A 16,917-nucleotide genomic window follows, 5' to 3' on the forward strand; every position below is an offset into this window, starting at 1 on the left:
GGAGCTCACCAAAATAGTCTGCCTGGCCAGTGAGCCCCAGGAATCCCCCTGTCTCTGCCTCTCCAGCACTGGGATTACAAATGCCTGCCTCACTATGCACAGCTCTTTATGTGGACTCTGGGCATCCAGACTCCGTTCCTCATGCTTTGTGTGAGAAGCACTTTCCCAATGGAACCAGTTCCCTGGCCCACAACAAATAAGTTTTGCATTGAGATAAGATCATAGGCCTTTGGCCTTCAGCTTTGGAATGAGAGCTAACAGGCATTTCCCTACAATAACTAAGAGACCTGAAGCTACTTTCAGAGGATTTTGTCTTTGGCTAGGGCCCTTTTGTTCTACCAGTCAACAGGAATGGTGGGTAGGCAAGGAGAAGTTCTTTTTGTGTCGATAGACGAGAACTCTAAGCCCTGAAAACTAGGGGCCTGTAGCTCCAGGTTTTAGAAGCCAGTGGACAGTCCGGGACTTATTGTTCTGGACTTTAACCAGCAGAGCCCCTGACACTTGGCAGCTCTTGTGATCTTTGGCTTCTAGCAGAAAGGGAGGGAGGTCATCTGTGAATGGGTCTTGAAGTTGTGGGGCCCTCGGCTCTTAGGGATGTGTTAGAATCCAGCCACCAGGCTGCTGGGCACCTGCAGTAGTGCCCCCCCTACACACACACACACACCAACAGGCACCCTGTGGAGACATTGTACCTAGATAACTCACTTCCAGGTGCCAGGATCTCTTCCTTGGGAAGTGAGCTTACATCAGAGTGGGTGTGGGTCGCCACACATCCTCCTCTCCACCCGATCCTCCCTCCCGCCTGGGAATCAGAATCTGGCTACAGGCTCTTGCTGTGAAACCTCCCCCCATCCTCAGGAACGTATAAGAGGAAACTCCCGCTTCAGAGCTCCCACCATGCTGCTGTGCCATCTTGCTGTCTGTCTGTCTGTCTGTGGAATTAGTACTTCTAATCAGCGGCTCACCTCTAACAGTGCATCTCAGTGTCCCCTTGCACCCAATGTCACTAATGTTGCTGTTCTCTGGCCTGGAGCATCTGAGACCTTGGCGGCGCACGCCTTTAATCCCAGCACTCGGGAGGCAGAGCCAGGCGGATCTCTGTGAGTTCGAGGCCAGCCTGGGCTACCAAGTGAGTTCCAGGAAAAGGCACAAAGCTACACAGAGAAAACCTGTCTCGGAAAAAAAAAAAAAAAAAAAAAAAGATTTGTTATTTAATGTGTATGTGTGTGTACCTGAGTGTATGTATACGCATCACATGTGTGCAAGCGCCCAAAGAGGCCAGAAGAGAGTGTTGGATTATCTGGAACTGGAGTGGCAGGCAATTGTCAAGGGCCAGGTGTGGATACTAGGAATGTGTTGTGGAATATCAGCTTAAGACGTGTTACATTCCTTTATGCTGTGGAACATTTGTTTAATGATGCAAAGATGTGTTGCATTCTTTTATGCTGCATTTGTTTAACTCTGGGAAGCTGTGTTACTGTGCCTGTCTAGAACACCTGATGGTCTAATAAAGAGCTGAACGGCCAGTAGCTAGGTGGGAGAGAGAAATAGGTGGGGCTGGTAGGCAGAGAGAATGAACACGGAGAAATAGAGGCTAAGGAGAAGAATGAGAAGAAGAGAGAGAGGGAGGGAGGAGGACACCAGGGGCCGGTCACCAGCCACACAGCCAGCCATGGAGCAAGAAGGAAAGACTATAAAGAAAGAGAAAAAGCCCAGAGGCAAAAGATAGAGAGAAACGGAATAATTTAAGTTAGAAAACCTGGTAAGAAACAAGCCAAGCTAAGGCTGGGCATTCTCAAGTACGAATAAGTCTCAGTGAATTTAAAACAAACAAACAAACAAACAACTACAGGAACCGAACTCAGGTCCTATGAAGAGCAGCCAGTGTTCCTCACTGCTGGCCGTCCCTCCAGCTCTAGTGCTGGCACTGTTTTTCTTTCTTCCTTCCTTCCTTCCTTCCTTCCTTCCTTTCTTTCTTTTAAAGATTTATTTATTTATCATGTATACAGAAGAGGGCACCAGATCTCATTACAGATGGTTGTGAGCCACCATGTGGGTGCTGGGAATTGAACTCAGGACCTCTGGAAGAGTAGTCGGTGCTCTTAACCTCTGAGCCATCTCTCCAGCCCCCTGTTTTCTTTTTTTAACAGATTTCTTTCTTTATCTTCAGCTCTCTGCTCTTGCTCTACTTCCATGGTAAACACACACACACACACACACACACACACACACGATTGTAATTAAAACAACAACAGAGCACAGACTTCAAAAAGGTATTTTCCAATGCCAGGCAGTGGTGGAGCACACCTTTAATCCCAGCACTCAGGAGGCAGAGGCAGGAGGATCTCTGAGTTCAAGGCCAGCCTGGGCTACAGAGTGAGTTCCAGAACAGCCAGAGCTACACAGAGAAACTGTCTTGAAACACACACACACACACACACACACACACACACACACGAGTCTTTTCAAGTGTGCACTATTTGAGGCTTCCTCAGCCCCTGCACCTGCATGTTTTTGTTTGTTTGTTTCACCTTGTGCCGAAACAGCTGGGAATCCCACATTTAGGTCAGTAGGATCTGAACTTGGCCAAAATGCTTGCTTGGTTCCTAGTTAGTGGTGCTGTCTTGGAAGGTTCTGGACACTTTGGGAAATGGGGCATAGCCAGAGGAAGTAGGTCTCTAAGGATGGGCCTTTGAAAAATATGCACAGCCCTTGTTCTTTGCTTCTTGTCCAGTGTGATGATTTGTTAACTGTCAATACCACAGAATCACCTGGGAGATGGGCCTGAGCATGTCTGTGAGAGGTTATCCTGATTAGGAATATATATCCTGATATGGAAAAACCTGTTTTCTTTTCCCTTTTTGTGTTTGTTTTTGTTTTTTGTTTGTTTGTTTCTTGCCCTGGCTGGTTTGACTCTCACTGAGTAGACCAGGCTGACCTGGCCTCAGATTCACAGAGATCCACCTGCAAGTGCTGGGATCAAAGGCGTGTGCCACCACACCTGGCCTTTAAAAAAAAGATATTTAGTGTGTGTGTGTGTGTGTGTGTGTGTGTTATATGTACATGAAATGCAGATACCCAGAGAGGCCAGAAGAGGGTGACTTCCAGGCTGCTGTTGCAGAATATTATTTGAAGGTGTGTTACTTTTGTTTATGTTGCATTTGTTTAACTCTGTGAAGCTATGTTTCTGTGCCTGTCTAAAACACTTGATGGTCTAATAAAGAGCTGAACGGCCAATAGCAAGGCAGGAGAGAGAAACAGGCGGGGCTGGCAGGCAGAGAGAATAAATAGAAAGAGAAATATGGGAGGAGAAAAGTAGCTAGAGAAGGAAGAGGACTCCAGGGGCCAGCCACTCAGCTACACAGCAAGCCACGGAGTAAGAGTAAGATTTGCAGAAGTAAGAGAATGGGAAAAGCCCAGAGGCAAAAGGTAGATGGGATAATTTAAAGTTAAGGAAAGTTGGAAAGAAACAAGCCAAGCTAAGGCCGGGCATTTATAAATAAACATAAGCCTCCGTGTGATTTATTTGGGAGCTGGGTGGCAGGATCCCTAAAAACAAAAACAAACACCCATATTTTGGTGTCCAATGTGGGGCTACGGTAAAAGAAAATCTAACAACAGGCCGAAGTCCAGCTAATCCAACAATGGTTAGCTGTGAATAGAAAGTCCAAGAATCTAGTAGCTGCTCAGTCCCACGAGGCTGGTCTTCTGTACATGCTGGAAACCAGAAGAAGTAGGTTCCAGTGCCAGTGAAGTAATGGATGTGCTGGCAAGGTGAGGGCAAGCAGGCAGAGAGCAAGATCATCCTTCTTCCATGTCCTTATATGGGCTTCCAGTGTACATGTGGCCCGGATTAAAGGTGTGTCTTCCCACTTCAAGATCCAGATCAGAGGTCCCGACTAGAAGTAGATTCATCCACTTCAAACCAAGCAGAAAAATCTCTCACAGGTGTGCTGTCCATTTCTGGATTGTAGTTCATTCCAAATACATCCAAACTGATAACCAAATATAGCCATCACATACACATAATATAAACTACACTGTTTAAAAAGTGAGCCTGCATTGGTGTGTGTGGGGGGGGGGGGGGGAGCTGCCCCTCCCCCATCAATGCCTGATGCAGGTGGGAGAGCTGGCCCTATAGCCACAAGAGCAGGAGAGCTGTCTTTGCACCCCTACCAGCTGCTACACTTGGGAGAGCAGGCCCTGCACCTCACCTGGGCAACACAGTAGGCGGAGGAGTGGGTGAGCTGGGCCCGGAGTTGTAAGCGTGGGAGGACTGTCCCCGATACTCGTCTGTCGTGTGGTGGTGTAGGTGTGGGAGAGAGATGCTTCCCCTAAACTCCTACTTCCTATAGCCTGCAACATATGATTGAGATGACCTTCCCCCCTGCCAGCTGCAGCACTCAGAAAAGCTGTCCTTGTTCCTCACCTGGGTAGCTGGCTCTGTTGTCGGAGGTGTGGGTGACCCAGGCCTGATGTTTCAAGCAAGGAAGATCTGTCTTCATTACTCATCTGACATGTGGCAGCATAGGCAGAGGAGAGATGCCCTCCATCCCTCACCCATCACCACCTGAGACAGATGGGGGAGCTGGCCCTGGGTCATAAGAGTGGGAGAGCTGGCCCTGCCCCTCACCAGCTGCAGCACTCAGGAGAGTGGCCCCTGCACCTGGTCTGGGCAGCACAGCAGAGCTGGCCCTAATGGTGTAGGTATGGGAGAGCCGCCCCTGAGGATGTGAGAGCAGGAGAACTGGTCCTGCCCCTTGCTCACTGCTGCAAGGGTGAAATAGCCAGGGCAACGCTGGAGAGCTCACCCTGGTCGTGAGGACAGGCGAGAACTGGAGGGCTGACCAACCCTGCAGCTGCCCAGGCCCAGAACCAGGCTTATGACTTGGCCCGCCCCAACATCCGCCTCATCTGTGATCTGCTGGAGCACATGAAGGGGCCTGACCTGCAGACCCAAAGCTGCAGGATCTTCACAACACAGGGCAAACAGCAGGATATCCAAGAGGAGTCCCAGTGAGGACCCAGCATTGACCTCGAATCAGAAACCATGATGCTTTGCAATGAGCACTTGCAAGTACAGATGTATGGACAAAGGGGTTTGCTGGGTGACTCACTGTGTCACACTGCAGCTTCCATGACGAGATTTTTAATTTGTTCACTTTTTTTTCCTTTTCCCTTAAATTTTGTTTTATTTGGGGGTGGGTTGCAGGGCCAGAGGGCAGGTGTGAAGGGCTGGGGAAATGGATGGGATCAAGATGCATGACGTGAATGACACATGGAATAAATAAAGGGGGGGGGGCGGAAGCCAGCATGGCCTGTTCTAATGTCCTCTTCCTCTTTTGCCCAGTGGCCTGGGCTCTCCCTTCAAGTGCCATCTCCCACGTGCATCAGGAGGCCTTCATCAGAGGCCCAGGCTGGCCTTGGACTTTTGGCCCTTCAGAACTCAAGCCTGATAAGCCTCTTTGCTTCAGGAGATATCCAGTCTTGTGTGTCCCAGTCACAGCAACACAAAACGAAGGCGGAGGAGGTCTCCTAACAGACTTGTGGCTGCCAGTTCTCCTGGTCGCGATCTGAGCCCTAGACATTTGGTCACTCCCTGGGTGGCAATTCTCCATCGGGTGGGTAATGTTTCAGCATCTGTGCTTGGATTCACACGTTAGTGCAATCAGCTTTTTTTTTTTTTGACCAATTTGTTTGTGTTTGTAAGCACACGCATGCCTTAGGGTACATGTGAAGGCCAGAGGAGCCAACAGGGGTCAGTTCTTTCTCTTTCTACTATGTGGGATCTGGGGGATTGAACTTAAACTGTCAGGCTTGGTGGCAAGCTCCTTCACCCACTGAGCTCTATCCCTGACCCCATCCATCTCTTTTTCTTCCTTCCTCCCTCCCTCCCTCCCTCCCTCCCTCCCTCCCTCCCCCTGTCTCTCCCCCTCTCTCTCTCTTCCTTTATTCTTTTCTTTCTTCCCTCCTTCCCTCCCTCCCTCTCCCTCCCTCCCTCCCTCCCTCTCTCTCTCTCTTCCTTTATTCTTTTCTTTCTTTCTTCCCTCCTTCCCTCCCTCCCTCCCTCTCTCGCTTCCTTCTCCTTCCTTCTAAATATTTCGTGTGTATGAGCGCTCTGCCTGCACGCCAGTGTCTGCACACCCTGTGTATGCCCATGTTGGGTGCTCACCACCAGGTACGGGCGTGGCCGCAGCTCCAGGAGTCTTGCCTCCCTCTTCTGGTCCATTCAGGTATTGCATGCATATGCAACCCGCTCCCTCCCCAACAATAAAATAAATCTTAGAAAGACAAAAGTCTCTGCGAAGCAACCTCAACTGTTTCTATTTTTTATTGTTGTTTTCAGTTTGGCTTTTTTGGTGGTTTTTTTCCCCCTAAGAAAACTCGGGGAGCTCATCATCACGAAGAGGTTACCCCAAATGCCCCAGCCACCCCCAGCCGCTGGGGGATGTACAGGTGCTAAGGAAGGATGTTCTTGAAGGCCAGTTATGACTAAGAGCTACGTGGAGGCTGCTTCCTCTGGAGAAGCAGATCCCATCAAGCTGAGCGAGTCTGAGAACTCGCTTAGGCACGGAGTGTTCTTCGGTGTCAAAGTTGGCCAAGTATTTTTAAACTGCGGAGACTTTTTATTGATTTAAACCAGCTGAAGACGGGATGAAGGGAGTGCAGAATTGCAAAGAAATCGCTCATTAGACGAGGCTCTTTTTCCCTCCCCCACTATATATTTAGAAGGTTTTTTGTTCGATACGGAACAAAACCCTGAGCTTTATATGTGTTACGGGCAGAATGGTGCCCCAACCTCTATTCCCAAAGTCATAGAATCAAGTCCTAATTGTGGTTCCTGATAATAGGCTATATTTAGGGCTTTCTTTTCACCTCCCCCTCCCCCCTCCCTCCCTCCCTTCCTCTCTCCCTCTCTCCTTTATTCTTTGTTTTATTGTGTGTGGGTGGTTGGGGAGAGACCAGGAGCATGCGTGCCATCCCATGAGTATGAAGGTCAGGGAACAATTTGTAGGAGTCTTTTCTCGCCTCCCACCCAGTGGGTCCCAGGGATCAAACTCAGGTCATCAGGCTTGGTGGCTGGCACCGTTACCTGCTGGGCTATCTCCAGGCCCTCTTTATTCTTGAAGGGGGCTCTTGCTGCAGAGTCTAGGCTGGCCTGGAATTCCCAGTCCTTTTGCTTCAGTCTCCAGGGTGCTGGTCATCTTCCTTCACCCTGAGACCCCAGCCTCTCCCACCACAAGTGTCCCGCCTCCAGCTAACAGGGACTTCATCCAAGCTACCGATCTCTTAAGGTTATGTGTATGTGTGTGTCCAGGAATGCAGGTGCTCACAGAGGCCCGGAGAGGGCATTGTTTCACCCTGGAGCTGGACTTACAGACAGTTGTGAGCTGCTTAGTGTGGTTGCTGGGAACTGAACTCAGGACCTCGGCAAGAGCAGAATGTGCTCTTAACCACTGAGCCATCTCTCCAGGCCCCAAAGTTCATTTTTTTATAAAAGTTGAAAATGTTTATAAAACATTGAAAACGTGTGTGTGTGTGTGTGTGTGTGTGTGTGTGTGTGTGTGTGTTTGTGTAGAGCCCAGAGAACACCACCTTAGGAACACCACCCACATCCTTTGAGACAGGGTCTCTCCCTGGTCTGGAGCTCACCAATCAGACTAGACTAGGCAGGTGCTCTATCATTGAGCCACACCCCAGCCCCTCACTGGGGGATTCTAGGCAGGGGCTCTACCACTGAGCCACATCCCAGCCCCTCACTGGGGGATTCTAGGCAGGGGCTCTACCACTGAGCCACACCCCAGCCCCTCACTGGGGGATTCTAGGCAGGGGCTCTACCACTGAGCCACACTCCAGCCCCTCACTGGGGGATTCTAGGCAGGGGCTCTACCACTGAGCCACACCCCAGCCCCTCACTGGGGGATTCTAGGCAGGGCTCTACCACTGAGCCACACTCCAGCCCCTCACTGGGGATTCTAGGCAGGTGCTCTTCTGTTGAGTCACACCCCAGCCCAGGGCTATTTTATTCCCACTAGAAGCACATGAGAACTGCAGTTTCTCTGCATTCTTGCCAGGACATGATATTATCAATATTATTGCCTTAGTCATTTTTTGTTTTGTTTTGATTTGATTTTGGTTTTTATTTTCTTTCTTTCTTTCTTTTTTTGTTTTGTTTTGTTTTGTTTTTTTCGAGACAGGGTTTCTCTGTGTAGCTTTGCGCCTTTCCTGGAACTCACTCTGTAGACCAGGCTGGCCTCGAACTCACATCTGCCTGGGTCTGCCTCCCGAGGGCTGGGATTACCACCGCCCGGCTTGATTTTGGTTTTTCAAGACAGGGTTTCTGTGTAGCCCTGGCTGTCCTGGAACTTGCTCTGTAAACCAGGCTGTCCTTGAACTCACAGAGATCTGCCTACCTCTGCTTTCAAAGTGCTGGATTAAAGGTGGGCACCACCACCACTACCACTGCCAGGCTGTCTTAGTCATTCTAATAGAGGCTTCGCGCTACCTTATTGTGACTTTAATTGGCATCTTCCTAACAGTCAGTCATATTACTGTTATGTATCCACTTGAGGTAAATACTTCATCACGTCTGTTATTTTTTCTCCCCTCTCTCCCCCCGCCCAGCTTCCCCTCACGGCTCTCTGTTCTCCCTACTTTTTCTTCCTTCTTGGGATTGGGCCCAGGGCCTTTGCACATGCTGGGTGTGGTGCCAACCACGTGTGTTACTGTTGATCTGGCATCATTTCTGGCACTGTGATAAAATACTGACCAGCCTACAGTGGTGGCTCACGCCTTTAATCCCAGCACTCTGGAGGCGGATCTCTGTGAGTTCAAGGACAGCCTGATCTACAGAGCGAGTTCCAGGACAGCCAGGACAACACAGAGAAACCCTGTGTCGAAAAACCAACCAACCAACCAACCAACCAGCCAAATCTCTAACAAAAGGCCACTTAGGGGAGATGAGTTTATTTGGCTCAGGATTTCGGGTGACAGTCCATCACAGCAGGGATGTCACAGTGGTAGGGGTCACTGTTATGTAAACCAGGCTGACCTTGTCTTGCTAAGTACCTTGATGATGCCTTTCAACTCTTCACCTTCTGGTCTCCACATCCTGAGTATTAGGGTTATCAGCAGGGCCACAAAGCCTGGGTTAGGTAGTATTGGGCTTCCTGCATACTCGGCAAGGACTCTACCAACTGAGCTATAGCCCTGGCTCTTTTGCCTTGCTGTACCGGCCCCAAATTCTTCAGCTCTCTCTTTTTTCTTTTAGTACTGTGAATGGAACCCAGGACTTTGCACATGCTAGTAAACACACTACCCCAGAGCTGATTCCCCAGCCAATTTTTATATTCATTTTGAGAATTCATACTTGGGAGACAGAGGCAGGTAGATGTCTGTGAATTTGAGGTAAGCCTGGTCTACATAGTAAGAACCTGTCTAAAAAGAAACAAAACAACCCACCCCCCAAAAGCCTCATCCACTGTTTGGGCTGGCCTCGAACTCTGGGTCCTTCTGCCTGTAGAAACCCGGAATCATGGCTTTGCACCACTGCGTTTGGCCCTTAATATTCCTTCAGATAGGAGCAGAATCCCTCAGTGAAACTCTGGCCTGGAGATCTCCTTTCTTTGAGTGTGAGGATAGAGTTAACACAGCAGGTCTGTTTCAATGCGCAATCTCACTTATCTCTGTAGCCATGGCAATGACCCTTGGTCACATTCTGAAAACTGAACAAGGATCTTCACAGAGCTACTGGGAAGGAGTTATTCTCTGTGCCCAAAATAGAATCAAGATGAAGCCGGCTATAAACCACCACAGAGCAGCGCACCTGCAATCTTAGCCCTTGGGAGGTGGAGGCAGGGGGATGAGGAGGAGTTCGTTTGGACTATATAGTATGAGGCCAGCCTGGGCTACATGCAACTATGTATCAGAAAAAGAGAAAGAAGAACTAAAAGCCAGAGAGATGGTTCTGGGGGCAAGAGCTCTTGCTCTGCCAGCATGGGGACCTGAGTTCGAATCCCCATCATCGTGTAAAAAGCTGATCATGGGGGCTGGAGAGATGGCTCAGCAGTTAAGAGCACTGGCTGCTCTTCCAGAGGTCCCAGGTTCAAATCCCAGCACCCACATGGTGACTTAAACCATCTGTAACTCCAAGATCTGATAGCCTCACACAGACATACATGCAGGCAAGACACCAATGCACATAAAATAAAAAATAAAATAAAAAAGCTGATCTTGGCTATTCACATGCCTGTAACCCCAGGGCAGTGGGGGCCAGAGACAGGGGGTTCTATCTCCAAATGTGGTGAGAGACCTAGGCTCAAGGCAATATGATGGGATTGCCAATGTCCTCCCCACAGGCATACGCAATCGCACACCCATGTGAGCACACACAAAAAACACATCTATGGAAAATTTAACACCACGGTGAACAAGGCTGTCCTGGCAGCTCTGGTTTGGGTCGGGAATGCCCTCAAAGCCTCTGTGTTGAAGATGTCGCACCCACCTGATGGCGAGCCTGGGAGGTGATGGGACCTTCCAGGGTGTGGGGGGATGTGGGGGGGTAGGGGGTGGGGTGTGGGGTCTGGTTGGAGGAATCCATCGCTGTAGGACCTGGAAGACCTTACAGTGCCCCCACCCCTGCCTCCTCCTCTCTGCTTTCCAGGTGCCACAAGGTGAGCAACCTTGTCTGTCCTCTCACCTGCTTCCGGGCATGACTTCCGCCTTGTCAGAGACAGGCAGTCAGGAGACCCGGCTGAAACCCGAGCTCGGATACACTTTTCCTCTTCCGGTTGACTGCCTCGGGTATTTTGTCAGGGTAACAAAGAGCTAACCCAGCAGGTTTAATTCATTAAAATGATGGTGTGTGTGTGTGTGTGTGTGTGTGTGTGTGTGTGTGTGTGTGTGTGTGTGTGTGGTGCACGTCAGAGGACAACTTGCAGGAGCCAGTTCTCTCCTGTCTTGTGGTCCCGGGGACCAAACTTGGGTTACGAGGCTTTTACTTACTGACGTGTCTCCCTGGCCCTTTGTGTATGCCCGCACATTTGCAAACGCAGAGGCTCCTGCTCCAGCCTCACGGCCTTGCGGCAGGGTCTTTCACTGAAAACGGAGCTCGGCTGGCAGCACAATGTGGCCCTGGCTGTTTTCTGTGGGGTCTGGGGATTTGAACTCAGGTCTTCCCGCTTGTGCAGCAAACCCACTGAACCATCTCTCCAGCCTCACGGCATGTTTAAAGGGGGAGGAGGGCACGAGGGGTCACGATACTCATCTGGTGCTTTGTATGGGGCCGGGGTGGTCACACAACAGGCGTGTGACCAAGTCCTGTGGAGAAGTGTGACACTGGGGACTCAAGGGAGATTTCCAGGACAAGGACGTCCCAGATCAGCCCCTGCGGGCGGTTTGCTCCTGAAACAAGAAAGTGTGTGCTTGACCCTGCCACCCTTCAGCTATTTATATCTCTTCCCCGCTGTGCCTGCGTTGAATGTATCTGCTGAAATAAATCTTAACTGTGAAAATGCTTTCAAGTGAGCTGTGTGGGGCCAGCAGAAGCAAAGTAGAAAGATGGAGAATGATGGGAGGCGGGGAGGAGGGGGGAACGGAGCAAGTGTACACATGCACAGACATTCACTTGTGTTCATGAACACACGCACGCACGCGGACACACACGCATACGCACGCACGCACGCACGCACAATTGCTTGGTGTACTCAAAACTATTGTCCTGGGGCGCAGGAGAGATGGCTCAGCCAATAAGAATGCACTTGTTGCTCTTGCCGAGGACCAAGGCTCAGCTTCCAACACCTGCATGGCAACTCACAAGCATCCATAACTACAGTTCCAGGGGATCTGGTCCCTCTTGTGGTCTCCCACAGGCACCAGGCATGCATGCTGTGCTCACACACACATGCAGGCAAAACAATCATACGTACAAAATAAAGATAATCTTTCTCAAAAACAAACAAAACAGGAGCTGGAGAGATGACTCAGAGGTTAAGAGCACTGCCTGTTCTTCCAGAGGTCCTGAGTTCAATTCCCAGCAACCACATGGTGGCTCACAACCATCTGTAATGAGATCTGGCGCCCTCTTCTGGCCTGCAGGGATGCATGCAGACAGAACACTATATACATAATAAATAAATAAATCTTTAAAAAAAAAGGTTCCAGGAATACACTGTGGAGAAAAGAATCACTGCTTAAAATGAGATACTGGGGTGGTTTGTGTGGTTCCTGTCATGGTGAACACATTTTCTTTTTCAAGTATGTTCATCCTTTTTCATTTTATCTAGTGTCTTGTCTCTGTGGACAACTGGCCACAGGTAACAGCTCACTAAGAATTTTTTTTCAACCTCGGAGTGACGACTCTCATCAGCTCCAACTTAGTGGCCTGTTTTCCATTGTGTGAATTTTGAAACAGTAAAATGGGGGACCAATTGTATCAGCTATCAAAGCAAATTATACGTTGAGATAATTAGGTACTAGAGAAGGTTCAAGCAGATTCAAGGTTAATAACCAACTTGAACAGGAATTTAACAATAAAGGCAGAATTTCAAAATAGTTGGGAAGAGAAGGACTCATTAGAAACAATTGGATAATCATGGGGAAGAGTTGGTGCTTATTCTGCTGGGATCCAAGCCAGGGCGTAATATACTAGGCAGGTGCTCTACCACTGAGCCACACCCCAGCCCCTCACTGGGGGATTCTAGGCAGGGGCTCTACCACTGAGCCACACCCCAGCCCCTCACTGGGGGATTCTGGGCAGGGGCTCTACCACTGAGCCACACTCCAGCCCCTCACTGGGGGATTCTAGGCAGGGGCTCTACCACTGAGCCACACCCCAGCCCCTCACTGGGGGATTCTGGGCAGGGGCTCTACCACTGAGCCACACTCCAGCCCCTCACTAGGGGATTCTAGGCAAGTTCTTTAATGAAGTTAAAACGTTAAATTAATTAAAATAAAGCATGAGGGGATGTGAACAAGCATAGGGAAGGCTAGGCATGGCGGCACACACCTGTTATCTCAGCACAAAGGCGGCTGAGACAGGAAGATCAGGATCTAGGGCAGCCATGATGCTCAGGTCCTAAAGTGCTTGTGCAAGCACACGGACCTGGGCTTGATCCTTAGAACCCATGTAAAAAAGCTGGGCATGGTGGTGACTTCTCAGTCATATTGAGTCAGGCAGATCCATCCAGCCTGGCCTACTTAGTGAGCTCTAGACTGGAGAGAAGTCATGACTCAGGAAACAGTGTGGATGGTGTTAGAGGAACAACACCCAAGGTTGTGACCTATGACCTACACACATAAGGGTGCACGTACGTGTACACACACACACACACACACACACAACACCCTCCACCAAAGGCCAAATACATTTTTTAGAAATAAGTGTGGCCGAGTCTCATGTCAGAATCCGGTTTATTCCATATTACAGTGCTGGTACCATTGGGAACAGTGCCAACTGTTGTACATACAAAGCAGTTTTCCCAGAGGCTCCCAACCTTCTCAACATCGTAGCAACATCCACCTTGGAGAGAATCCTGGGATGTGGGAGGCATTGGCCAGCATCCCCACGCACCCTGGCTACTTTCCACGCAACAGAAACCCACCACAGTGACTACCTGAGGGCTTTCAAGGTCACAAAACTCATTCAACGTCAGAGAATTCACACTGGAGAAAAGCCCGATGCTCATGAAAAAGGCATGTCAATGAATCCCTTTCACTAGGGCCTTGCAGCTGGGCTTTGCTTGCAGACATAGACCCTGGGGGAGATAATGGGTGGTGAAGAACCTTTGGTCAGAATCCTAATCGACAGACTGTACCGGCTCTTTCATTCCAGATACCATCCGCTAAGTCATCGGAGCCCTAAACTGGTCACAAGTAAGGGACATGGACACGACAGGGCACTGAGGAAAAGCAGTGGGGTGTGTGCTGAACGCAGATGTTTGCTTGGAGAGGAAGTTACAAGAGAAGCTGGCAAGCAGAGATGGCCCGGTGCTTCTCATCAGAGAGCCACAGCAAAGAAACGGCACCCGTGAAGGTTGAGGGAGAGAGACCCGAGCACATCACCCCAGGCTGCAGGGTGTAAAGCCCTCATGTGGAGGGACAGGAAAGCTCCTGCTTCCCTTTATTGGATTTAAGAGCCTACAAACCGTGATCTCTGTAGGGAGGCTTTCTGGGGGTGGGGGTGAGAGTGGGAGGAGACTTCGGGCTAAAAGTGTCAGCAATGGCTTTGGCAAGTCTAATTCCAGTGACCTGGGGGCTAAGCAGGAGGAAGGATGTGAGATTCAGGCCAGCCTAGGCAACTCAGTAAGACCTTGTCTCAAAATCAAAAGTCAAAAGAGGGCTGGGATGTGGCTCAGTGGTAGAGCCCCTGCCTAGAATCCCCCAGTGAGGGGCTGGGGTATGGCTCAGTGGTAGAGCCCCTGCCTAGAATCCCCCAGTGAGGGACTGGGGTGTGGCTCAGTGGTAGAGCCCCTGCCTAGAATCCCCCAGTGAGGGGCTGGGGTGTGGCTCAGTGGTAGAGCCCCTGCCTAGAATCCCCAGTGAGGGGCTGGGGTATGGCTCAGTGGTAGAGCCCCTGCCTAGAATCCCCAGTGAGGGGCTGGGGTGTGGCTCAGTGGTAGAGCCCCTGCCTAGAATCCCCCAGTGAGGGGCTGGGGTGTGGCTCAGTGGTAGAGCACCTGCCTAGAATCCCCCAGTGAGGGGCTGGGGCGTGGCTCAGTGAGAGAGCACTTTCCAGAAATATGTGAGGTCCAAGGTTCAATCTCTGGTACTGTACATACAAAAAAATATTGGGGAGAGGGGAGGCCCTGATTCTGTCACAAGGCACACATTGAAATGCTCCTTTTTTGCCTTTTCGGTCCCCAACCCAAGCCTTCGCTCCTTTTCACCTCACAGGAGGTTTGCCCCCCCCCCCCCCCCCCCCCCCGGTCTGGTGACTCATCTTCCTTGTCCCTTTCATAAGCTGAGATCCACTTTGCTGGTTTTAGCCTATTCCCACTGAGCCAATGGAGTCTACAAGAGACAGATGTGAGCCACTGGCCTTGGCATTTGGGGCCCAGCTCCATATACTAGTGGGGCACACAGGCATGTCCGAGTCTACGTCACAGTTTATCATTGACTAAACACAACCCTGGCTGGACCCCCCGGGGTTATTCTGAGCCACCCCAGAGGAGGATGGCTTTTCCTAGAGTCTGCTTATGTGGGGTGTGTGTGTGTGTGTGTGTGTGTGACTTGACGAGTATATTGAGGCTCCAGGAGAAGGCTGGCTTTTTCATTTAGAAAACAGAGTTTCAAAGAGGAAGGGCCTGACCTTGAGTTCAGCTTCTCCAATGATCTCAGCCTTGTCCTCCGGCCTCCACCTCCCAAGGGGTAGGATTACAAGCATGTACTACCATGCCTAGTTTATGCGGTGCTGGGGACCCAGGGCTCCCTGTGCCTGCTAGGCAAGCACTCTGCCCACTGAGCCACATCCCCAGCCTCCTGTCTCCCCGTGGTCAGGGGCACTTCTGGCTCCTGCCGTCTATGCTTTAACAAAGGTAGAAAAAAGTGTGTGTGTGTGTGTGTGTGTGAGAGAGAGAGAGAGAGAAAGAGAGAGAGAGAGAGAGAGAGGGAGAGGGAGAGGGAGAGGGAGAGGGAGAGGGAGAGGGAGAGGGAGAGGAAGAAGGGAAGCAGGCACAATCTTTTTTCCAAGAGGACCGTTTTAAACAACACTAAGGCTGTTTCTTCCTGCATGTGGCCTTTGCACCTGCTGGCCCCAGATGCCACCAACTGCTCCAACCGCCGGCTGCAGATCCTGGCCATGGCCTTCAGAGTTTACTCACCTGGCCTGGCCTGATTTCTCACTCTTTGGGCTCTGGATCTCAGACACTAACACCCCCTCAAATATTTTTCTTAAAAGTTATGCCTCAGGGGTTGGGGATTTAGCTCAATGGTAGAGCACTTGCCTAGCAAGCGCAAGGCCCTGGGTTCGAGCCTCAGCTAAAAAAAAAAAAAAAAAAGTTATGCCTCAGCCCTGGCTGAGACACGTGGACTCATATGCATCTGGAAATTTCCCGAACTATTTATCCTTCCTGATCTGTGTCCAGGGGGCCTGAAGGGTTATGAGTAATCACTGGGCCTATTCTTTAGGCTGTGTCAGATCCTGCCCTTCATGGTTCGTGTCAATTTCTCCCACCAACACTGAGGAGCCACATTTAGAGACCCCTAGGGCAGCAGTGAGGGCAGGGAGGCAGGGAAGCTTCGGTGAAGAGCTGTTTCAGGCCCCAAGGGCAGGACGGGAATCAGGAGACAGTAGGCTGGCACAGTAAAGGCTGGAAGGAGATGGTTCCTCTGGCTCCTTTTGCTCATCTGCCTGGTCATCCTCTTCTGGGAGTCCCCCCTTGGTCTTGTTACCTCGTGGACACAAGGTGGTCCCAACAATTTCCCCATAAGTGAATGAGCAGAACTGGATCACACGACCACTTCTAGGTCAAGCAAGAGCAAAAGTGAAAAAATACAAGCTTGCTACAGCAGTACATGCAAGTGAGGAAAGCCTGCTGAGCTACAGCGGCACATACAGGCGAGGACGGCCTGGTGAGGCGCAGGGCAGCGAGGCAGCTTACTAGCCATGACCCTAATCTGAGCATTCTCTTCTTTTTCTTTGTTCCAAATAAAGCTTTATTCCCTCTTCCACAGTAAGTGGATTTTCCCTATATAGCAGACTTATTTAAAATTCTCCATTGTGAGTTTGGTCAGAACATTGGACCATCAAAGCCCTACTTACCATCATAACATCTTGCCACATACTGTCAATCAGTCTGATTTCAGGTTCAGATTTCAAAAAAAGGGGAAAATCTACCTGGCCTGACTGGATTTCCTTCTGTTTTTTGAGTCAAATGACTTTAAAAGTTGCTGGCTGGCCTGTATTAGATTCTGGTCCAA

This window comes from Onychomys torridus, chromosome 22 (assembly GCF_903995425.1).
Source record: "Onychomys torridus chromosome 22, mOncTor1.1, whole genome shotgun sequence".
Lineage (NCBI taxonomy): Eukaryota > Metazoa > Chordata > Mammalia > Rodentia > Cricetidae > Onychomys > Onychomys torridus.